Source organism: Musca autumnalis, unplaced genomic scaffold (assembly GCF_047663935.1).
Source record: "Musca autumnalis isolate F117 unplaced genomic scaffold, ASM4766393v1 scaffold_4, whole genome shotgun sequence".
NCBI classification, from domain to species: domain Eukaryota; kingdom Metazoa; phylum Arthropoda; class Insecta; order Diptera; family Muscidae; genus Musca; species Musca autumnalis.
In genome coordinates this window covers 185,675,492-185,701,803 of record NW_027411977.1, presented here as the reverse complement: position 1 = coordinate 185,701,803, position 26,312 = coordinate 185,675,492, and positions in this window count along the sequence as shown.

The window sequence follows — 26,312 nt, the reverse complement described above, 5'->3', positions numbered from 1 at the left end:
CTCTGTAGGTCGCAATAATAGTCCGATCGCCTGGAAATTAAATAAGGTAAGAGTATATGACAAAGAAGAAGCTTGCAAATTGAGATGATGATCAGATAGTATTTAGAGGGTTAAATGAACCACAACTTTAGAGTGAAAATTGTGTAAATTTTGTAAATATACAGCTCAAATCTTTATTTCTGGAAGACACATTCCGGGTATTTTCGTCAGATTATGTGTCCTGGGTAGCGCTAATAAAGTTTTCTAACTCCCATTGAGTGATATTCTCTCTGTGCTCAACAACGAACTTTGTATGCTCTCTCTCCGAATACTTTCCTTTCAATATTGTTATAATAAACACTTGTTACCAAATCGTCAACCACTATTGTTGTTCATTTCGGTAAGCGCTTTATTCAAATATCAAAATTTGAATAAACTAAATAAAGAACCATTACTGTTCTTTCAAACAACTGATACGCCCGTGTTTTATTTCTTTTTCTTCCCATCCTGCCATAACTGCAAACGAGAGGAAAATATTTCGAAATCCACAGAATATTTTCTTATCCAAAACACAGCAGTAAATCCAGCATTTTTTCCCCACCAAAAATACCCAAATCTGGAATTTTCACCGGGTAAGTAAGCTATACTGGGAAAAGGAATTCTTGACCTTTCTATTGATGCCAATTGTGTTGGTGTACATTGTTAGATAACGGAGTTACAGCCTAATATATCCAGTAAGTTGTTTGTAGTGTTATCATAGACACGCTAGAGGTCGCAATAGTCACGAAATTTTGAACGAGGTAAGAGTTTAGGTAGTAGAAGATGCCTAGAATTTTGGATGATGATATGATATTATTTAGCGGGTGAAATATTGTATAAAAAAATATTATTCGTCCATATTTGAATTATTAAAGGGCATGTACCGCCAAAGTAGCCTACATATGGAAAAAGAACTACTGATTTTCCCCTGATGCAAATTGCAATAATATGTCTGCTAGATAACGGATAATGGGTTTTGTGTAGAGAACCACATTTTCCTCCTATCCTACGAATTGTCCCTAACATGACAGAGAAAGTCCAGTTTTTGTATTATTGCAAATTACGGAAGCCATAGCCTATTAATTGTCCAATTGGATTTTTATGCATATATTGCAGCATGGGGTTGCTTCGCAACCTTTCTTTCAAAATATTCTCGATGTCGCTATCGTTAACGTTTTCTTGAAGTATTAATTTTGGTGAAGGCAAAGACAACCAATTTTAACCAACCAATTCTAATAAAATCTATCAAGAACCGTGGATGTACACTTAGAACCAATTTGTGGGATAAACCGGATACAGCTTGAGGCAGTGAACGCAAGTTGCTTGAACAAAAATCAAAGTGATTCGATATCAGGTATTAAAGTGAACTTATCCGAAATTTTGTGTGGGAGGTACCGGATGGAGCGGACAAATATAGCCCATATTTGAACCTGATCTATATCTGGTAGATATACTAGGATGTGTAAAGTATAGACCAATTCGGCCACTCCCTTCAAGAGGTACCGTACAAAAAATTTTTCCGAACATGTTTGAACTTTTGTGGGGGAGGTACCTGAAGGAGTGGACCGATATGGCTTATCTTCAAACTTAAACTATGTTTGGACAAAATATTACTAAGGCCATATTTTGGACCGAATCGGCAGATCCGTTCGAGAGTTATCTTGCGCTCCAACCACCTCACACGGTGTCATAGGGGTTTTTTGCTATTTTCTCAGAAAGTATGGACTTGCCCTTGATGAAACTTGTACCGTCGTATGGAGGGCAGTGAATACAAGTTGCTAAAACCAAAATCAAAGCGATTCGAGAGCTGGCCCTAAACTGAACTTTTCCGAAATTTTGTGTGGGAGGTATCCGAAGGAGTGGACCGATTGAGTCCATATTGAAACCTTATCTAAGTCTGGTACACGCTCCACGATAGGCAAAGTATGGACCAAATCGGTTACTCCCTTCAAGAGTTATTGTGCGCACAAATTTTCCGAACATTTTCGAACTTTTGTGGGGGAGGTACCGGAAGGACTGGACCGATATAGCCCATCTTCGAACTTAAACTAAGTTTGGGTAAAATATTACGAAAGCCAAAATTTGAACCGAATCGGTTTATCCGTTCGAGAGTTATCGTGCGCTCCAGCCAGACAGACAGACGGACGGACATTGCTCAATCGACTCCAAATTGTCTGAAACACATTTCGTACAAACATACTTGGGGTCTAAAACCATTATTTCGATGAGGCACATTTTGCCCGTATGAAAGTGTATATACCCTTCATAGCCTAAAGGCTGAGGGTATAAAAAAAGGTTTTTTAGAAAAAATATTGCACTAAATGTTGGCTTTGTGGGATCATTAGGAACCTAATAATCTAGTACTTAAACGGTGCGGAATTAAAAAGATCAGTTTTTAACAAAAATTGTGAACTGATAAAGTCAAAATTTCGATTTCAACTAAATAATTGATGGCTTTTTCGTCACAAATCCGTCAAAAAAATTTTTTAAAGAAAGATTCTCGCTTAAGTGCAAGCTTTTTATATCTATAATAACCCCACAAAACCATATGAAGATCGGATCATCCGTTTTCGAGCTACAGTGGACACCGCATTCAAAAATGCCATTTTGAGAAAACCGCTATTCACTGTAATTATTATTTACTTTGCTCTTGTGACTATACATCACTCAGAATATTGCTTGTTATTTCATTTTATTACTCAAACGAGTTATCGTTTAATTTCTAAAATCAATTCTCAACTCAGGTTAGGTTAGGTTAGGTTGATAAGAGGAGTGATACTAGATCACCACATGCCCATGTGGACATACACTTAAGACATAACTAGGCCTGTTGTGCGCTCTAATTTTGGGATATGGAAGATTATCTTTTTTGACGTAGTCTAGGATCTCTGTCCTATTTACATAGTCTCTGATCTTTTTGAACTCGATTGTCCTAATTTGGTCGAGTCCTGGTATAATGTCATTCCCTAGTAACTGGGTTCTCAGATTTGTGAAGGCTTGACAATGACAGATGTAATGTTCCAACGTTTCGTCGTCCTCTCCGCATGCTCTGCATTCACTGTTTTCTGCACCACCTATTTTGTGCAGGTGCGCTTTTAGACCTAGGTGACCTGTAAGGATTCCTGTCAGTCTACTAATATCTTTTTTACTTAGTAAAAGTAATTCTTTTGTTTTGTCCTCGTCTGGGTTTCCCCATAGGATGTTTGTGTTTTTTCCCTTCTCTTCACTACTCCAGAGGGATACATGTGCATTTTTTGCCCATGTCTTTAGTTCTAGTCGCGTAGCTTTAAACGGCTTAGCGTTTTCTAGACTTACCGTGGGTTGCTCCTAGGCTTGTTTTGCCAAGGAGTTTGCTATTTCATTACCCCTAATCCCGGTATGCCCTGGTACCCATATAATGTTTACCTTACCATGTTGAGAGTAATTATTTATAGATTTAATACATTCCAAGACAGTTCTAGATTTCACTGTTTTGGTTGATATAGCTCTAATGGCTGCTTTGCTATCCGTAAGGATATTTACAGCGGTAGGCCTTGTGTGAATATCAAACCAAAGCAGACACTCTGTTATCGCCCGGAGTTCCGCCTGCAGGATCGTGTTATGAGCCGGCAGACGGAGGGAGATTTCCGGTTCCATTATATAGAGACCCAGTCCGGTTCTCCCCCTAGCACATCCCCATCCGTAAACCCACAGCTTCCAGCGGGAATCTGTGCTAAAACTCCCCCGATCCACATGTCTCTGTCAGGTATTGACACTTCACACAAGGCTGCTTCACTAGTTTCAGGTATACGGTCCGATACTACCTGATTTATACATTCACCTGTTGTGACCTTTAATATGTTTTGGTGGTATGTTTGGTGGCTCTTTTCGATCCACTCGCTCATCGACTTTAGCCTTGCAGCTGCGATGGCTGCCTCATACCTTACCTGAATATCTATTGGGTGTACAAACAAAATTGTTTCTAAAGTCCTAGTCAGTGTGGTCCTCAATGCTTAGGCAGCATGTTCTTTGGACCTTTTGCAATATTTCCACATGACATTTTTTGTCCATGGCTGTCCACCATACCACAGACGCGTACGTTAGAATTGGTCTAATTACGCTTCTGTATAGCCAGTGTATCATCCTAGGATTGAACCCCCATTTTGAGCCTATCGCCCTTCTGCAGGTTGACCAACATATTTGGGCCTTGTTGGCCCTTTCTTGTATATGGTCTTTACATTTTAGTTTCCTATCCAGAATTACTCCTAGATATTTAACTGTACAAGAGATATTTATTGTCTTATTTAGAAAAACTGGTTCCTCGTATTGTCCCATTTTCGTTTTCCTAGTGAATAGACATAATTCTGTTTTTTTCCGGGTTGACGGTCAGACCTCTCGGCCTGGCCCAGTTAAAAGCAAATTTTAGAGCCGTTTCTGCTCTTCGACAGAGTTGATTCGGATTCTCAATTCAACAAATATGATTTATTGTGTTGTACTAAGGAGCTCAAAGCTTGATCATTTTGACGGTAACCGTCTGGCCTGGGATCTAATCCAAAGTATAATACAATTTATTGTATTAAATATTGCTGAGAAGGGTCTAGAGCAAACCCCCTTCTACATGATTATATCGATTTGAGCATTAATTTTGGGAGACAATGATGCTGTGTATCCAAACCTGGGTATATATTTGGAGCCAAAATATCGGACCACGCCCACTTTTTCAATCTTGAAAACTGATGATCACGCCCACTCCTTTCAAAATATTAGTTTTCGAAAACTACTGAACCTAATTTCATGAAATTTGTAGAAAATGTTCAGGAATATCCCGTGGTTCAAAATCTATATATATAAAAGGATATGGTGTTAGTTACTACGCTTATAACTCAAGAACCGCTGAAGTTATTTTGACAATTCGCACCAATTCGGAACGGTCTTATGGCAGAAAAGGATAAAACTTAAAAAATCGCGAAAATCTGCGAAAATTTTGCAAAAATATTTTTTGACACATTTCTATGTAGCTTCGTGTTAGGAGTATACCGTGACACTTTTTTTGACAGTTTTTGGTGAAAATTGTATATGCACCAACTGTCAGGGTCCATTGTACTACTCTGTTTTGTCAATTTCTAAAAGTCCCAGCAAAATGTTTGTAGCCAAAGAAGTAGTTAAATCATGAGTGCAAGTGATTTCGGACTACATATTTTTACGTGAAAGAAGTCATGATTTTTACAAGGGCATGGTGCAGTGAGGATACTGTCTAATTTACTTCTTAAGCACACATTTTGCATTAGTTCTTTGTAGTGAATAGATCACAACAACATATGATTCAACTACTTCTTTGGCTACAAACAAAGATGTAGTTCGAAATCACTTTTATTATTTTTTGTATACAAATTACTTTTTATGGATGCAAACATATTGATGTTATTATAATTAACAAGAAACAAATTATGTTCTTTGTCTTTTTAAGCTTTTTTTTTTTGCAAAATTTTGAAATTTCTAAAATGTGAAAAATTTATGAAATGGATTCAAATCGGACATTGTCAAAATGTGAAGAACGGACTGCATTTTTCATGACTCTGCGTGGACTGCTTCAAAAAAAGCTATTCAATCACTACTTCACAAGGAACAACTTCAAATAAATGTTGCTGGGATTGTATAGACATTTTTTATTAACAATCAAATCGATATTTATTAATTTTTAAGCGTCTTTTTAGAAAATAAACAGCGAAAGCTTTGTTAAAAAGACAGAGTTTAGTTTAGAGTTTGTAAAGATTAGTAGTGGTTTCGGTCAGATTCTGATTAAAAAGATGAAGATGAAAACGCTGGAAATGGTTTCCACAGTTTTGAGGAAAAGTACAAAATCCACAAAATTGGTGGGTTATTTGAAAAATCTAGAGCTCAGAGGCAATTTAATTGGAAATTAGGTTGTGGCATATATGGTAGCATGGGGATGGTGTGCCACGTTTTTGTTCGAAATGTTCTTAAATCAACACCATATTATATCAACACAATATTATATAAATGTTTATAATTTTGTTTTTAATATATAATTTTTGAGAATTTACAAAATGTCTAAAAAGTGGCTAAGCCGCCCCACCCATGGGGCAGCTTTGCCACCGACGTGGATGCCTACGCCAAGGGACTCTAAATATTCATTTACCATACTTCTTCCTTAAATATCAATATTTTACCATAAAGGGACGTTTTATCTATTGTATAATCAAAAATTATACTAAAATTGACAAAAAGAAACAGATCCTAGCATTCAATTGAAGTTGGTATGTTGAATTTAGATACAAAAGGTATAATATTACGTCAATACGATACGTTTAGCATAATATTTAATTTTGACTTCACATTATAGTGTGGTATATCTATAACATAAACAATATAAGTTAATCCCGACAAATTTCCCCACCCCCAACCTGTTTCATAATATGAATAATCTTGACATTTATAATTATTTTTTAACACAAATTATTTGAATTTCTATTCTTTAGGATTTGTCTTTTAACGGTATAAAATGTATTTTGGATATCACCAAAGGCAAACCAGATGTAACAAAATGTACCTACATGAACTTTTTTCGCAATACCCTGAAAAACACAAAACTGCTTGCATCCTCAATCATATATTTGATACAAATGCATGCTTTTGGGGTATGATAGATCTTCGCTAAACTCACAATTTTCCTTCTAACGGTTTTTATGTAACATTTGTAGTTTTCAAGAAAATCTGCGGTGGCAAAGCCGCCCCGGTGGCACAGCCGCCCCGGTGGCACAGCCGCCCCGGTGGCACAGCCGCCCCAGTTACCATACATATGTATACTTTTAAACCGCAAGTAAAAACATCTTCGAAAGATCAAATTCCGATTTACGTCGTATACAATTTGAGCAGTACCAGATTTTTATTGATACCCCAAGGACTGGACCGACTGGACTGGGTGGAATAATACGATGTGGAAAGTTTGGACCAATCAGAAACTTCCTGCGAGAGTTATCTTCAGGATTTGGCATTTTAGATGATGCCGTCAGGGTTTCTTGGAGTTTTTAGGCCAGTATCTCAGGAAGTATGGACTGCTGAAAAAATTTTCAAAACTATCTGAGAGAGAGAAGCTCCTAAACTTCATTTATGGTGTGTGGTAGGTACACGAAGGAGTAGATTGATATGGTCCATATTCAAACCCGATCTATATCCGGAAAGAGTAATACGACTTGCAAAGTTTGGACCAAATCGATTGCGCCCTTTTGTGGGGGAGGTACCCGAAAGAATGGACCAATACGGGTACCAAATCGATTGCGCCCTTTTGTGGGGGAGGTACCCGAAAGAATGGACCAATATGTGTCAACTTCGGTTGGGTCGGTTCGGTTGATCCGTTAGAGAGTTATCGTGCACACCAGCCAGACAGACGGCCAGACGGGCGGACAGGGTTAAATCGACTCCAAATTGTCTGAAAGAACTTCGTCCAACAACCTTGGGGTCTAAAACTATTATTTCGATGAGGCACATTTAGCCTAAAGGCTGAGGGTATCAAAAGCAAGAAGTTGGAGGTACTGATAAGAAGAAAACCATCGATTATGAAACGAATGGGGGCGTTACGATACTACCTTCTTTCAACTGTGCGTCGCAAAATATGTTATTTGCTTAATAAATATATATTTTAGTGCCGATTTACAGTTGTCAGTTTATGGGACAGAGATTCGAGGAAAATATAAACACTTTGCCTCTCAGTAGCCTCTTTCTTCGACAAACTGACAATTATCGAAAGTACAATTGTCTAATGGGCATCTGCGTCAAAGATCGCCCTAAATAGTGCAAAACAAAGAAATATTTGCAATTGAACTCGACAACAAAGCCATCGACTTCAGTAATACGACTTCTAACAGACTGCGAGACGAAGTTCGCCTGGTCCCCTAGTGCTATATATTTGTTGATGAATTTCGGGGGCCTATTGGTATATTATGGATATGCTTGCTAGTCTTATGAAGGTATCGGCTTGCAAATTAATTTTCGAGACAACGGTGGTTGCGCCTCTGTTCAAATTTTCTTTCTTCGTGCCCGAAGTCCCGACCACGGCCACTTTTTAAGTATGTTTTATAAGGAAAACTAACGAACCGATTTTCATGAAATTTTGTGGAATGTGCCGTGCTACATGTAGGCATAAATTTCGAAGGTGGAACGGTATCTCCCCTATTAAGAAAAACGACATATTTATAAATTTCTTTAAATGGTGAGGTTAAACCATTTGTTTAACATTTATAAATATATCGCTTTAAGATAAATGGGCTAAAAAAATCGACAAAGTCCGTATGAGAAAAGAAAGGTAACAGAAAAAATCTGTCAAAATTAAAAATCCTCAATGAATAACTCGGTTTGACAATGGACCCAAAGAAATGAGGCAGAAAATACCTATTTTTGGATTATAAAGCATAAAGTCCATAAAAAATTGTCATTAAAACTTAATACGACGTGCTAGAAACGCGGACCCGGGACTGCTATTACACAATAAATTTAAAAAAGGATATACATTTTCACTGACGTATTGATATAATAAATTAATAAATTGGGTATAAAAAGTCGTTTGTTAAAGATACTAAACACAAGATATGGAAATAATGATCTAGATTCGAAATAGCGCAGCCAGTGATTTTAATTCCGAAAACTAATAATATATACATATACAAAAAAACTCTAGTAGTGTATAACATGTTCGTGCTTGCCGCCTATAGATTATGTTTACTTTATTTTCTAGAGTAGTACAAACCTATGCTCATACATTCTTTGGCCTTTAAGGAATATAACACGTTTTTGGACAGCATCCAAAAAGGAAAAAGACAAACTTTACTGCAGAATATTATTTTTTGAAGTTCTATTATTTTACTTTTTTACTTTTGTTTACATTGTTTTTGCAGAGTGTGTTTTCTAGAGTTGTGCCAAAGGAACTATATGGAACTATCTCGTTCACTTCGCAGTTCCAATGGCCCACATTTTTTCTTTGAACATAGTGCGTATACTTACTATCACACGTTATATTTCATGATGTTACTCATACGTTTTGGAACTAGTACAAGGAACTAGGAACTAGATTACCCAACTCTAGTGTTTTCTTCAACGCCTTTTGTTGGAATTGTTTACAAATGTATTAAATTTGCAAATAATTTTCTTTGTTTAAAATAAGTAAGGGTTGGGGCTCTTCTTTGTTGCACAGTTTCCGGAATTACTTTTCAATAGTTAGCAAAGTGGCCTCTTTCAAACAAAAGTGGACAACGGATGACAGCAGCCGAGGGGGGAAAACTCCAAAACAGAAAATTTATCTTTCGCTTTGAGGGAAAATGCCATGTGACTGACAACCTGCGCCACAAAGACGATGACGACGACAACGGCCCAATGAAATAATACAATTATACATTTCAATAATACTCTTTTCCACCAAAATGGAAAAAAAGAAAAAGACACAAAATGGGGACAATGCTTTTGATTTTGTTTCTTTTTTTCATTGTTGTGAAGATATTTAAGCAAAGGGGGAGAGTTGATGTTTTATTTTCTTCAAAAGGGCAGCATTATTTATTTTGGACATAAAGTGACCATTCATAATTTCTGTTTGTTGTTGTTTGTTCGAGTGGTCTTTTTGTATCTTAAACAAATAAGGAAGAAACTGTTTGTGAAACACTAAACTATTGTTTACGATCGTCTTTATAAATGTTTTTAAGAAAATCTACGAATATAGAATAATTAGTCCTTCAATTAAAATTTGCATCAAATCTGAAAATTACTTCTGAAAAATCGATTTAACAAGTAAACAAGTAAAAAGTCGTTAAGTTCTTTCGGGCCGAACATTTTATACCCTTCAACACAAACTAGTGTTAATTAAAATGGAATAATTAGTGTCCTTTCACAATTTTAGGTGGAAACATTTTCCGACCATGGTTACCCCAAATGTCTAAATTATCTAATCTTATCTTATCTAAAAAATGTGTTCAGCCAGGTGAGAGGTACCGCCTATGGCGCTATATCAAAGTGTCTACCCATCACTACAATTTTTTGATGGAAAAGTTTTATAACTGCAGGGAACCTAAAAAGTCAAATTACGAGTAGTTCCGTGAAACAATGTGTCTAAGACCCTCAAAATACCGAAAATCGGGAGGTACCGTTATATGTGAGCTATACCAAAACATGGACTTGTTGACGATTTTTAGTTATGAAGTTTCGTGACCACTGAGAACCTCAACTGTCAAATTACAGGTAGTTCGGTTAAAAATTGTAGAGTAACCGGGTATGTCCCCCAAAAAATATATGTTTCCTTGAAAAGCGAAATTATACCTATCTTTAAAAAAATATTCCAACAAAATCGGAGCGTGTTTAGTAGAGTTATTCCATGTTAGAGTCATTTTATGCAAAAATAATCGAAAGCCCAACGGGAACGCCCCCAACGAAAACTCTCCGACTTTTTGGAAGTTTTGCGCTGATTACGGAAAAATAAAATTTTCAATGGCATCAGATCCTGTTCGCCGGTTATTCGACCCGAAAGGCCAAATTTCCCGGGTTCTACTGAACCGATTACTGCAAATTGGATATCATTTGAAAGCTTAAAGAAATATCTCGAAAATGGTAAGTCTGTTTTTAAAACACAGGAAGAACATTCTTGTAGACAATTGCTAAATCTACAACTTTTACTTTGGCCGGCTTTTGCTAAGTCTTACCGTTTTTGAGAAAAATTAAAAAAAAAAATAATAATGCCTCCAAAAATGACCTTTGACCGCGAATACTCGTAACTTTTTTTGCAAACATGGGATAGATAAACTCTAGCTCTCCACCACAATTCAGCTTTGTTTGAATTTTTTGCTATTTCCCCTAATATGCATGTCTATTTTGACCGGGCTATAATGCGGCAAAAAGATTCAAAAGACCGAAAACCTGGAGTTACTGATATATGGGGGCAACATAACTTTTGTTTTTAAGTTTTGTAGCCTCAACGATGACTAAACTTCAGCTATTTTGATTGGATAATATGTAAAATGCCGAATATCTGGTTGTACTGTTTTACGGGAGCCATTTCAAAATCTTGGTCTATATCAATTATTGTTTGTACCGACTATTCTCTACAGAAATGTTTTATACCCCGAAGAAAGGCTATAACTGAAGGATATCATATCTTTATGGCACTAAAGAAAGGAAATAGTAAGTTCTTATTTGAGCCACCGTGGTGCACATCCGCCCTGCACTCAGAAGGTCTACGGTTCAATCCCCGACCTGAATTTTCGGCGGTGGCAAATTCCCTCAGCACTACCTGTAACATGGTAATATCGGACTTTTACTTTGCATCTGTCATCTGAGGAAACGGCAACTTCTTTATAAAAGTTCCGGCTATTTAAGATGCATATCGTGTTCTTTAAACCGTTGGTGATGGTCGTTGACCCTAGAATTTCCATTCATCCACTTTGTTCGTGATTTCCTAGTGTGTTTTTTGGTGGACTGGGTTATAAACCCAATGTCTATAACTTACATTTTTAAAGTTCTCATATGTGGACATGGCGTTAAATGAGCGCCATAGTCTCGGCGACTATTAACAGGTGATGCGTTTTATCTTCTTTTCGAAATTGTAACTTCCTATAACATTTTTATCATAATTTCAACAGGAGAACTCATGCCAACATCGAATTAAATCTAGTATTGATATCTCGTCGCAATCGGGTAGAGTAAGGTAAATTGAACAGGTCGTGGTCTCGACAAGTTTTGAATGTGTTAAGTCTAAATTGTCTTTATGTTGTTCGAATATGAAGTGTCGAACGCCTTTGTAATAAAATTATTTTGTTGTAATTTCCCAAAGACATAAAGAAAATTTTGACATAACATGTCTTGTTGCAACACAAATTAGGCAAAATCACAACAACAAAAAAGTAGGATCAACTGGGGAGCTGGAGTCAACGAAGAGAGGAAAAAAGGCACACAAAGAGATCCAAATGAATGAAAAGAAATACACTTTTCTATGTTATGTTTTATTATTTATAAAAATTCAAAAATTTATTTTAATTGTCCAGTTCAAAATTTTTAATTCAATTATTTTGCTAAAAAACAAAATCAACTACATTTGTGCAAATCAATAGTACAACAACAAAATTATAAATCGCTCCAATCGATAGCAGAGAGTGTAAGATCAAAACGGGGTTGCGATATTCAAAACGTATACCTCATAAAGTGTTGCCACATCAAAAGCAACAGCGCTTCACGAACGTGAATACAACATATTCAAATTTGTTTATGCCTTTGTAGAACACTGAACACAATTGTGGAAAATAAAATTCACAATCAAAGTAACATTGAAACTTATGTACATATATTAAAATTAAAAAAATGAATTTTTTAATATTCATTTTGACGAAAAATTTTGAAATTTTAATCTGGAAATTTAAGACATAAGATTTAACAAATCAGAATATGATAGAAATAAATAAATCCGAAGAAATACACATTGTATTTGTTAACACCAAGCGCTGAAGGATTTCATTCCGTTGCAGCATTTAAGGAATACATATGATTGATGTTGAAATGGTAAGTTTGTATTTCATTTTTCAAAATGTCGAATTAGAAAAATATTTAAGCATACTCAAAGAGTTTTGATATTAAAAATGGACCACATAAGCCCACGTTTGGGAGTAATTTGTAGATATATTTCCACGGTTTGAAATAACCCCCATGTTGGGCAGTTTAAAAAAAAAAAAAAAAAAACTTAAAAATACCTGAAATCGTATAACCACAAAAATCAAATTAAATGCGATTTGGCCCGAAAACGGGGATAAAAACTTCAAAGTACCCGGGCGGTACCGTTATATGGACTTGGACCTGGAACGCGAACCCTAAGACGTCGATAAACACTTCATAGTACCTAAAATCAGGCTATACTGTTACGAGGGACTAGGTCCTAGTCCCGAAATTTTTGTTGGGGAAATTACCCGACCACGGGGAACCCTAAATGCAAATTACATCCAAATTGGGTCGAAAACGTGGATAGAAACTTCAAAATACAAGATATTGGGCGGTACTGTTATATGGAGGCTTTACCAAAACTTGGACTTAATTAGCACCGAAAATATCCATTAAAAACTTTGTCGGTCTACTTTCAAACATGTCCAACGTTTGGTGGAGAAGTTTTTTTTGCCTCTTGAAACAATAAATGCCATCTTACATCCGTGGGGGTTATTTCAAACCGTGGACCTACATATATCTACAAATTACTCCCAAATTGAACCGAAACGTAGATATAAACTTCAAAGTACCTGAAACCGGGATGTACTATGTACATATGTATATGGAGGCTCTAAGGAAACGTGGGCTTATGTAGTCCATTTTTAATACCAAAACTCTTTGAGTATGCTTAAATATTTTTCTAATTCGAAATTTTGAAAAATGAAATACAAACTTACCATTTCAACATCAATCATATGTATTTCTTAAATACTGCAACGGAATGAAATCCTTCAGCGCTTGGTCTCAACAAACACAATGTGTATATCTTAGGATTTATTTATTTCCATCATATTCTGATTTGTTAAATCTTATATCTTAAATTTCCAGATTATAATTTCAAAAATTTTCGTCAAAATGAATATTAAAAAATTCATTTTTTTTCCACAATTGTGTTCTGTGATTCTACAAAGGCATAAACAAATTTGATTATGTTGTATTCACGTTCGTAAAGCGCTGTTGCTTTTGAATGCCTAGGCGGCGAAGACGATGTGGCAACACTTTATGAGGTATACATTTTGAATATGGCAACCCCGTTTTGATCTTACACTCTCTGCTATCGATTGGAGCGGTTTATAATTTTGTTGTTGTACTATTGATTTGCACAAATGTAGTTGATTTTGTTCTTTTAGCTAAATAATTGCATTAAAAATTTTGAACTGGACAATTGGAATAAATTTTTGAATTTTTATAAATAACTAGCTAAACCCGGTGCGCTTCGCTACACATTAACTTTTTATACCCTCAGCATTCATGCAAAATGTGCCTCATCGAAATAATGGTTTTAGACAAAATGTGTTTCAGACAATTTGGAGTTGATTTAGGCCGTCATCAGACCATCTGATTTTTCACATGTATGACATCAGCTGTTCTGTATATTAGTATACCAAAAGTGCAGATGGTCTGATGGCCGCCTTAGCAATATCCGTCCGTCTGTCTGTCTGGCTGGCTGGAGCGCACGATAACTCTCGAACGGATCAACGGATTCGGTCCAAAATTTGGCTTTCGTAATATTTTGCCCAAACTGAGTTTAAGTTCGAAGATGGGTTATATCGGTGCACTCCTTCCGGTACCTCCCCACAAAATTTTGGAAATGTTCGGAAAAATTGTGCGCACGATAACTCTTGAAGGAAGTAACCGATTTGGTCTATACTTCCCACATCGTGAAATTTCTACCAGACTTAGATGAGGTTCCAATATGTACTTCCCACACAAAATTTCGGATAAGTTCATTTTAGGACCTGCTCTCGAATCGCTTTAATTTTTGTTGTAGCAACTTATGTTCACTGCCCCCCATACGACGGTATAAGTTTCATCAGGGGGAAGTCCATATTCCTGGGAAAATAGCCTGGAAGGTACAAAAACCCCTATGACACCGTGTATAGTGGTTGGAGCGCAAGATAACTCTCCATCGGATCAACCGATTTGGTCCAAAATTTTGCCTTCGTAATATTTTTTGCAAACTTAGTTTAAGTTCGAAGATAAGCCATATTGGTTCACTCCTTCGGATACCTCCCCCACAAAAGTTCAACAATGTTCGGAAAAATTGAGCGCACGATAACCCTTGAAGGAAGTGACCGATTTGGTCTATACTTTACACATCTTAATATATCTACAATATGTATATCAGGTTTGAATATGTACTTACTTACTTAGTTGGCCATTACAGAACATTTGTTCCATAGACCGAACTAAGAAAAGATCTCCATTCCTCTCTGTTTTTCGCTTGACTTTTTGGAATTCCGCGCCTTTTCATTTCTTCATCCACTTGTATGCTCCATCGAAGCTTAGGCCTGCCGATTCTGCGTGCACCGCCATGTGGCATGTATTCATACGCCTTTTAAGCGGGTTCATCATCGCTCATTCTCATGATATGGCCTAGCCAACGCAATCGTTGCATCTCGATACGTTTAACTATATTCATGTCTTTGTATAGCTTATATAGCTCGTGGTTCATACCACGTCGATATTCACCGTCAACGCAAATCGGCCCGTAGATCTTTCGAAGAAGGGTTTGAATATGTACTATATTTATATTTTTCCACACCTTCGGGTACCTCCCACACAAAATTTCGGATAAGTTTACTTTAAGACCTGCTGTCGAATCACTTTGATTTCTGTTAAAATAACTTGCATTCGCTGCCTCAATTACGACTGTAAATTCTTTTTCAGGGGCAAGTCCATACTTCTTGAAAAAACAGTCCAAAAGGTGTCCAAACTTAATTTCAGTTTGAAGATTGGCAACAACTTCCTGTACTTTCTTCCAATATTTAAAAAATGTCACTAAAATGGTATGCACGATATCCCTTGAACGGGGCAACCAAATTGGTCAAACTTTGGATCTCCTAACTTAGTTTAACTTCTAAAATGGCCGATATCGATCTTCTCCTTACGGTACCTCCCCCACAAAAGTGCAACAATTGTGTCGATCTGTCCGTAGATGAATGCTTCAATTCACATAGGCTGAGAGTATATCTCTGTCGGCAAAGCCGACTGATACTTTTTTACTTGTTCATATTTTAACGTATAAATATAGGAGAGTCCATTCATGGCTGTCATGGAGCTACTATGGTATTTTTGTATGTGTCAGTGGGTAACACTCCTCCTAAAACCTTATAATCTTACACTACTAATTTCTCTTTATTTCTACAGATTTGATTTAGATTTACCTGACTGAATTAATTTAAGAATAGAACCTGATTTGAAAACCTTAAGTTTGAGGATAGTTTTAATTTCTTTTATATGTACAGGGGACTTATTTTTTCCAGGTGATATAGATATTAACATATTGTGATATCTTAAAAAACTCTTAGGATAACTCCCACTTTTATTTATAATTTTTACTCAAATAATGATGATATATCTATTATAATAAAAAATTATTCTTAAGAATTCTCTAAAATATATGATATTTAATAGCTGTAGACTTGGTCTATTCCTTCCCAACTATATGTACTTCTGTATATAATGATGACTTCTGAGTTTCTTCAAAATTTCATTGAAATTGGACATACGTATCAAAAACATGAAATCGACCGAAAATATATATGAGAGCCATATTCCGATATGAACCGATCTCGATATAATTTGGCACATTTCCTGTTTCTCGTCAAAACAATCTGGGCAAAATCCCAACAACAAAAAATGTAGCGGCTCGGTGGAGCAAAATGGGAGACAACCAAAGTGGAAAAAAGGCACAAATAGCAAGAGCGAAATAAAAAAAAAAAAACACTTTTTCGGCTTCCGAACGATATCGGGTGTAAAAGAAAACAATTTCGTTTTATTATTATATAAAATTCACGATACGAATGAAAATATTAAACAAATTCAAATTCTTTTTAATTTTAATTCTTTAATTCTTTAAATTAATTATTTCAGCAAGATGCGCCAAATGCGAACTGCTCGCGAGCAACGAATTCAACTACTAGCCTATGCAACTTTAATTACAACCACAAAAGCAATATTCGCTCAAAAATGTAGAGCGAGTGCCATCTCACAACGGGGTTGCCACATCCAGAAAGTTATCTCCAGAAAATGTTGCCACTTCGTCTTCCCCACCAAGGTATCCAAAAACAACGGCGCTTCACGAACGTGAACATCCCGGCCCCCGTTCAGTCTTTCGGAATCGCAAGTTCAATATAAATTTGTATACCCAGCGACAAACAAAATTAAGACTGGATTCCGTACTCAACCTCAAAGCAATTTCCTAGATCCGCTATCAACAAATTGGTTTCTGGGACAGGAACCATTGATTCGCATCATTAAATTTGAGTCGTCTTTATCCGTAAGTCTTCCTTCTGTAAAAGGCTGGCATGCTATTGGCTGCGACCTCAGGGCACTAGGTTCCTTTTTATTTACGGTTCCGAACGAACGAGCTTCGCCTTTAGCAATACCGTTGGACAAACTAGGTCCATTTTTGCTTTTCTCCTTGGACGAACTTGGTCCATTTTGAGAAACAACTTTAGAAAAATTATTATTCCAATTAACTTTGGACGAACGAGGTCCACTATTTACAATGGCTTTGGACGATCGAGGTCCTTGCCCAGATAATGTATAGGACGAACTAGGTCCTTTCATTGATTGGGATACGGACGAACGAAGTCCCATTCCCTTTAAATGCGGCATTTTATCAACTGACCGAATATCTAAACCATGCTTCTTTTCACAACGATTAATTTGTGGACTGTATTTCACAACATGAGGTAGCTCACTATCTACCAATGTGCAACATGAGACCAGAGAAATTGTCTCAGAAATTGGTCCCGTAAGCACCCAACCAAAAATAGTTTCTTGGGCCACTAGAGAATTCAAAATATTTCTTCGTACGCCATCCAACAAAATCTGAGGATAAATATCACCTCCAATCAAAATATCTACCTGACTACTTTTCCCAAATTTGGGATCAGCTAGCGGTACAATTCCCAACGAAAGCGAATCAGGAAAAGCTATCGAGTAACTAGGCAAATTTGCTGTTAATTTTGGCAATACATAAGCAGAGATATCAACATCGAATTCCTCATTATGGGGAGATTTCAAAACAAATTTGCATTGTCTCATTGATGATCCAACTGATGCATCATTTAGTCCCGAAACATTAGCATTGACTTTTTTGACGGGCAAATTGAGACGACGCTGTAATTTTTCAGTAATAAATGTGGCCTGGGAGCCTGGATCAATTAATGCCCTAGCTGTATAAAAAATTTCATTAACATTGATGTTAACGAGAGCTGTGCCCAATAAAATTTGATTGCGAGTACTAGCAAAACAATTTTGTACATTCGCCTGTTGGCTGGTACTAGGCCTAACATCAACTTCAGCATTGGCATCCAAATTCGAATGGTGCGATTCCCTGTGCAACATCGTATGATGTTTTCCATGGCATATTGAACAACTGGAGCTGCTAAAACACTCCTTTAGCAAATGGTTACTACCAAAACACCTTATGCAAAGATTGTTCCTTTTAACCGCTCGAAACCTTTCCTTTTGGCTCATTTTCAAAAAGGTTTGGCAATATTTCAATATGTGGTCCTCTGAACAAATAAAACAAGACCTTTTGTTTAATTTTTTGCTCGGAGAAGGCATTTCTTGAGAATCAGCTATGGGTGCGGTGTTTGTCAAATCAAAAACGGTTTCCAACGATTGAAACCTGGCAGTTAAAAAACTATCCAAATCTGACCATTTCGAAACTTCAGTCTTATTACTGACTGTTTGCTCCCACAACGACAAAGTGTTAACAGGAAGTTTTGTGGAACATAAAAACACAAAAATCGGGTCCCAACTATCAACATCAATCTGGTGCAACTTTAGGGATGTAATGCAATTATTAATATCCCTTTGGAGGCGTTTAATCTCACTAGCCGACTCGCTTCTTACAGCCACCAGATTAAACAAGATCTTCAACTGGCTATTCACCAAAATCCTCTTGTTCTCATACCTGTCTTTAAGATTTGACCAAGCATTTTCGAACCCTTCATTAGTCAGTGGAGATTTTTTGACTATTTCTAAGGCTTCACCCTGCGTACTTTGTCGCAAATAGAATAACTTTTCGACAGGCGTGATAGACTTACAGTCGATGTACACCGCGGTGAACATGTCCCTAAAGGACGGCCAGGAGAGATAGTCACCATAGAATATCTCTGTAGCACATGGCGGTAAACGCAAACTATGATCTGGTATTCTGTCTACCAAAGATTCAGTTGCCTGGTTAGTGTTAAGCCTTGTCGACGTCAGATCAGATTGGTTCATAAAAGTCTGCGCTAACTCACCCATTTGAGCGGCGCAGACGATGTAGGCTTCTCTACATTGCCTAAACAGTGCTGACGCTTCAATTTCCTCATCAGTCCCGTCACACTCAACACACAACTGCTCATAAGCTGCTCTAACTTTCTGCCAAAGCCCCTTGAATTCTTCCTTTCGAAGTTCTAAGGTGAACATTGTGTGGTTACTGGGGAGAATAGCAGTATATTCCTTCTCAAATTCTAGGAATAAAGCAGCAAGCTTTCTAAATTTAAGGCAAATTTTTGATTGTAACATTTTGCTTAAGCTTCAAATTTCAAGCAAAAAGGCGAAAAAGCTCCTTCAAAAAAATCCCAAACAAAATTAATTAATTTTAATTTTATTTGCTGCAAAATGTCTTTGCTACACACAAACAATTGTCTAAAAATCGGAAAATTCACCAAAAATAGGATTAGGATATAACCACTACTATGTTATTATTGAGTAAAGTGAAACACCTTGTTATTTTAAGTCTCTTTCCAACTTAAATAGCATATGTCATAAGCGCAAAACTATTGGGAACAACAAGACACCAAACAAACGTTCATATATTTTCAAAAAAAGTATCTTCGTTATGAAAAGGCAAAAATAAATGGTCTGCTAAGACGACAATAAATTTTAATCCAAAAAAATTCAAATATGCAAAATTAGAATGAGCTACACGACACACCTTTTTATTATAAGTCGCCTGTTTGACATGTCAATTAGCAAAGGCGATATTTTTTCCCCAATTTGTTACTAAACGAAACAAAATTACGGAAGCAGCAAATTGTCCCGAAAAAATAAATATTTTTAGCAATTACACTTTGACATCTGCAAAATTCTGCAATTTTTAATATAAAATATAAACAATCGTGTGTATTGACTCTCTGTCTGTCCACCACAATAACAACAACAGTAGCAACGATCGCTATAAAATTTCAACAAATTTAATTCTGATTTTTCAAAATAGTCTGGCTTAATCCCTTTTGTTGTTTTAATATTTAAAACAACATGTTTATTAGTGGAGAAGGTTTGGCATTGTTCGCCAGGGGGTAAGGCAAGGAAGACTAGTTTCGATCCACGCCACTGGATCTCATCAGTTCCCTTTGTTTCTTGTTTGTGGATATTCTCCACCGAAGTTATTTTTCAATAACTTCTTCAACAAGGAACTTTTTATGATGAACTGATGAGATCCAGTGGCGTGGATCGAAACTAGTCTTCCTTGCCTTACCCCCTGGCGAACAATGCCAAACCTTCTCCACTAATAAACATGTTGTTTTAAATATTAAAACAACAAAAGGGATTAAGCCAGACTATTTTGAAAAATCAAAATTGTAACAGCTATCCCAATTAAATAAACGCCACCAATGTTCTATTCAAATTTAATTCCAATTTTTATTTCATAATAGAGATCACATCAAATATGTTCAAAAATTTTCACAATAGTTTCAATAATTTTTTCCGCTTGCTCGATTAGCTTTATTTTTAAAATAAATAAAAAATATTATTTTTTCACTTGAACTCCCAATGGAACGAGAAATCAAAACAAAACTAAACAAAGAGCGAATAGGGAAGAAGAAGCACAACAGTGATAGTTGTTAGTGCTTTTCTCTCACAACGACGATCAGTTGCGCCGCGTTGCCAACCACACGTCAGAATTATTAGGTGGTCGGTCAACAGTGCAAACTTATTAAAAATTCAATAAACATTTATTTTAATTAAATTTCAATAACAAAACTGAAATTTTTATTAAAATATACGTAAATAAATACCTTTATCCCAAAAATTTACAAATTTTCTCCTCGTTGCTCCATATCCGGCTCGAAGGACTATGTTTCTCGTCAAAACAATCTGGGCAAAATCCCAACAACAAAAAATGTAGCGGCTCGGTGGAGCAAAATGGGAGACAACCAAAGTGGAAAAAAGGCACAAATAGCAAGAGCGAAATAAAAAAAAAACACTTTTTCGGCTTCCGAACGATATCGGGTGTAAAAGAAAACAATTTCGTTTTATTATTATATAAAATTCACGATACGAATGAAAATATTAAACAAATTCAAATTCTTTTTAATTTTAGTTCTTTAATTCTTTAAATTAATTATTTCAGCAAGATGCGCCAAATGCGAACTGCTCGCGAGCAACGAATTCAACTACTAGTCTATGCAACTTTAATTACAACCACAAAAGCAATATTCGCTCAAAAATGTAGAGCGAGTGCCATCTCACAACGGGGTTGCCACATCCAGAAAGTTATCTCCAGAAAATGTTGCCACTTCGTCTTCGCCACCAAGGTATCCAAAAACAACGGCGCTTCACGAACGTGAACATTTCCTTTTAGACCAAGTCCCGTCTCACATTCCAAATTTCATTGAAATTTAACATACATACATAGCGTGTTTCGTGCATAAAATACAGGAAATCGTCCGAAAATATATATGAGAGCTATACTCAACCGATTTGGATATAATTTCGCACATTTTTTTCTGGAACAAATCCCTTAACACAGTGTTTGGTGCATCAAATACCTCAAATCGGTCGAAAATATATATGGGAGCTTTATTCAAATGTGACCCGATTTCGATATAATTTGGCACATGTATGTCTACACCAAATTCCGTCACACATCCCAAAATTCAGCGTAATTGGGCATAAATAGTGTGTTTGGTGCATCAAATACAGGATATCGGCCGAAAATATATATGTGAGCTATATTCATATCTGAACCGATTTGGATATAATTTCGCACATTTATTTCTGGAACAAATTCCTTAACACATTCCAAACTTCAGCGAAATAAGTCATATGTATATAGCGTGTTTGGTGCATCAAATACCTGAAATCGGTCGAAGATATAGATAGGAGCTATATTCAAATCTGAACCGATTTCGATATAATTTGGCACATGTATGTCTGAACTAAATTTTAAACGCAAAAAAAATTCCGACACACGTCCCAAAATTCAGCGTAATTGGACATATATTGCGTGTTTGGTGAATCAGCTATATTCAAATCTGAACGGATTTCGATATAATTTGGCACATTTATTTCTAGAACAAATTCCGTTACACATTCTAAATTTCATTGAAATTGGACATACATAGCGTGTTTGGTGCATGAAATAAGGAAGTCGGCCGAAAATATATGTGAATGGGAGCTATATCCAAATCGAAACTGATTTGAAAATCATTTGGTAAATTTATTTCTACATCAAATTCCGTCACACATACCAAATTTGGAGATTGTATCTGTAATAGTTCTAAAGATATTTGCATACAAAATCTAAATTTTTTGGAGGTACCTCCGGTTTTGATGCTATATCTACAGATCAACGCGGAATAGCGTATTTTCATTCCAAGCCATGTAGCAATATACCCTAAAAATTTCAGGAAGATCTGTTCAGCGGTTTTTGCATCTATAAGGCACAAACAAACGTACAAACAAATTTCTATTTTATATATATAGAAGATAGATATAAAAAATAATTTAAAAAAATTAAGTTTCAGTGTTTTATTTAGAAATGCACTTAAAACTAAAAAATAATTTGTCGCTTAGCCTCAATATATGTATATATTCTTTCTCATAATAGAATCTCTCAAATAAAACGCTTGCATTTAAATTATGAATGATGGCAAAATTAAACGGCAAGCGTTTTATTTGAGAGATTCTATCATGAGAAAGAATATATACATATATTGAGGCTAAGCGACAAATTATTTTTTAGTTTTAAGTGCATTTCTAAATAAAACACTGAAACTTTATTTTTTTAAATTATTTTTTATTTTTAACTTGTTAGTAAATACAATTTTTGACCACTGAGATCCCCAAATGCCGAATTACAGTCCATTTGAGCAAAAAATGTAGATTAAAATGCTTGAAATTGGGTGGTACAGTTATATGGATGCTATATTAAACCTTGACCTACGTCCACAGTGGGGAAGTTCCTGGACTATTGAGAACTCCAAATGCCAAGTTACAGCAAATTCGGGCTAAAAATGAAGACAAAATCCTCAAAATACCAGAAGTCGGGTGGTACCGTTATATGGAGGCTATAGAAAAAAATGGACCCATATTGGTTTTGGTTTCATATTCATGTATTGTCATCTAAATCTGAAAAATGTGCAAAGTGTTAGTTCGATTGGTCAACTGCAACCGTGCTAAATATCAGTTACCAGATTTTAAAAGGGGGTCAAGTTAGACACCGTAATAACACTGTAAGAATGGACCAATATTAGTTTTGATTTCATATTCATGTATTGTCATCCAAATCTGAAAAGTGTGCAAAGTTTAAGTACGATTGGTCTCCTGCAATTGCGTGAAAAACGAGTTACCAGATTTGAAAAGCAAAATACCGGAAATCGGGTGGTACCGTTATATGGGGGCTATAGGAAACAATGGACCCATATTGGTTTTGGTTTCATATTCATGTATTGTCATCTAAATCTGAAAAGTGTGCAAAGTTTTAGTTCGATTGGTCAACTGCAACCGTGTTAAAGATCAGTTACCAGATTTCAAAAGGGGGTCAAGTTAGACACCGTAAAAACACTGTAAGAATGGACCAATATTAGTTTTGATTTCATATTCATGTATTGTCATCCAAATCTGAAAAGTGTGCAAATTTTAAGTTCGATTGGTAAACTGCAACTATGTGAAAAATGGGTTACCAGATTTGAAAAGCAAATTGGATAAAACACTGTAAAACAGTGTAAAAATGGACCAATATTGGTTTTGATTTCATATTCGTGTATTGTCATCCAAATCTGAGAAGTGTGCAAAGTTTTAGTTCCATTGGTCAACTGCAACAGTGTTAAAAATGAGTTACCAGATTTGAACTAAACACACACCAAGGCAAGTTAAATAAAACACTGTAAAAAAACATAACTGTTACCATTTGAAACCGATATCGTTCGGTAGATAGAAAAGTGTATTTCTTGTCATTATACCCTCAGCATTAATGTTAACGAGGGTATATACACTTTCATACGGGCAAAATGTGCCTCATCGAAATAATGGTTTCAGACCCCAAGTATGTTTGGGCGAAATCCGTTTCATACAATTTGGAGTCGATTAACCAATGTCCGTCCGTCTATCTGTCTGGTGCGCATGATAACTCTCGAACGGATGAACCGATTTGGTCCTATATTTGGTTTTCGTAATATTTTGTCCAAACTTAGTTTAAGTTCGAAGATGGGCCATATCGTTCCAATCCTTCAGGTACCTCCCCCACAAAAGTTCGAAAATCTTCGTAAAAATTGTGCGCACGATAACTCTTAAAGGTAGTAACCGATCGTAAAATTTCTACCAGACATAGATCATGTCCCAATATGGACTCTACCGGTCCATTCCTTCGGGTACCTGCCACACAAAATTTCGAAAAACTTGCAACAGGTTGCACTGAAGGCCCCTATTACGATGGTACAAGTTTTTTAAGTGGCAAGTCCATACTTCTTGAGAAAATGAGCTGAAAACTGAAAAAAACCCTACGGCCAGCATGTGTGTGGCTAGTGCGCACGACAACTCCCGAACCGAATATTGCGTTCATCCATACTTTGCATATCGTAATATGTCTTCGAATATTAGATGAATTTCTAATATGGTGCTTATAGGTCCAGTCCTTCCGGTACCTCCCCCACAAAAGTTCCAAAATATTCGCTAAAATGGTAAACACAATATCTCATAAACGGAGCAATCGACTTGGTCCAAACTTTGGATCTCGAAATATATTGTTTAGGTTCAAAAGTGGGCGCTATCGGCCCAATCCCTAGGGTATCACCCACACAAATGGTAAACATTTTGTTTAAGTGCGGTTAAGGGTCTGTGCGACAATCCTATGGAAATTTACCGAATATGATGTGTTTTCTCCTATCGAGAAGGATGACTCCCAAAATAGACAATGTCGGTCCATTCCATTAGGTACATCCCCCGCAATACTTTTGGGATCTTTTTATACCATACACCACTATGTGGAAACGGTATTATAAGTTTGTTTTGGTAAAAATTCATGTAACACCGCGAAATATTCGTCGGAAACCCCCAATGTGGTATACCAATCTTCATATCTCGACGAGACAAAGCGATTTTGAGATGTGTGTCCGTCCGTCTGTCCATTATAAATTGTAATCAAACTCCAGGCCGCAATTATGGACCGATCGTCACGAAATTTTGCATGGAGATCGGGTTCAGACCAGAATAGACACCTATTGTCATTCATGATGATCGTGAAATATTTAGCGGGTGAAATGGACCAAAAACATAATCTTTATCCAATTTTGTAGCTGCTCTGTAGGTCGCAATAATGGTTCGATCGCGTCAAAATTTTAAATAAGGTAAGGGCATATGACGAAGAAGAAGCTTGCAATTTGAGATGATGATTAGATAATATTTAGAGGGTTAAATGGACCACAACTTTTGTGTGAAAATTGTGAACATTTTTAATATACAGCTTATATCTTTATTCTTGGAAGACATATTCCGGGTAAGCAATCTATACTTTGAAAAGAAACTTTTGGCCTTTCTATTGATGCGAAGTGTGTTGGTGTACATGATAAGGTAACAGAGATACAGCCTAATATATCCAATTATTTTTTTGTAGTGTAATAATAAACCTGCTAGGGGTCGCAATTATAACTCAATAGATGATGATCTGATATTATTTAGCGGGAGAAATGGACCCTTACTTTTGCATATACCGCCAAAGTAGCCTACATATGAAAAAAGAACGACTGACCTTTCCACTGATACAAATTGGAATAATGAATTTGGTAGATAACGGGTCTACTGTCTAATATAAATAATATAAAATGGGTTTTCTGTAGAGAACCACATGTTCCTCCCATGCTATAAATTGTCTCTACCATGACAGATAAATTCCCAGTTTGTGCATTATTGCACATTACGTGGACTGAAGCGTATTAATTGTCCAATTGGATTTTTTGTAAATATCGCACCTGTTCAACAGAAGGGTAGTAACTAAAAATTTTAACTTTTTATTAAGAAAATAAATTACCCTAGCCACTGTAAACTTTGTTTTTGAAATATTAATTTTGGTGAATGTGAAGGCACCCGCTAACGTCTTCCTGGCGTATAATTTAGTCAAGTCCAAACGGCTTGCATCAAGACACCACTAGTAGAGAAGTTTTTCATGGCCGAAATACTCAGAAAATGTCGTCAACATTACTAAGGGGTATTTTGCCACAGTTGATCGATTCCCCGGCAAGGTAACTTCACTACTTTACAAGTGGTGGCTTAGGGCACGTCGTTCGGACTCGGCGATAGACTGTAGGTCCCCATTTCAGGAAATATGAATTGGGGTGCACTCA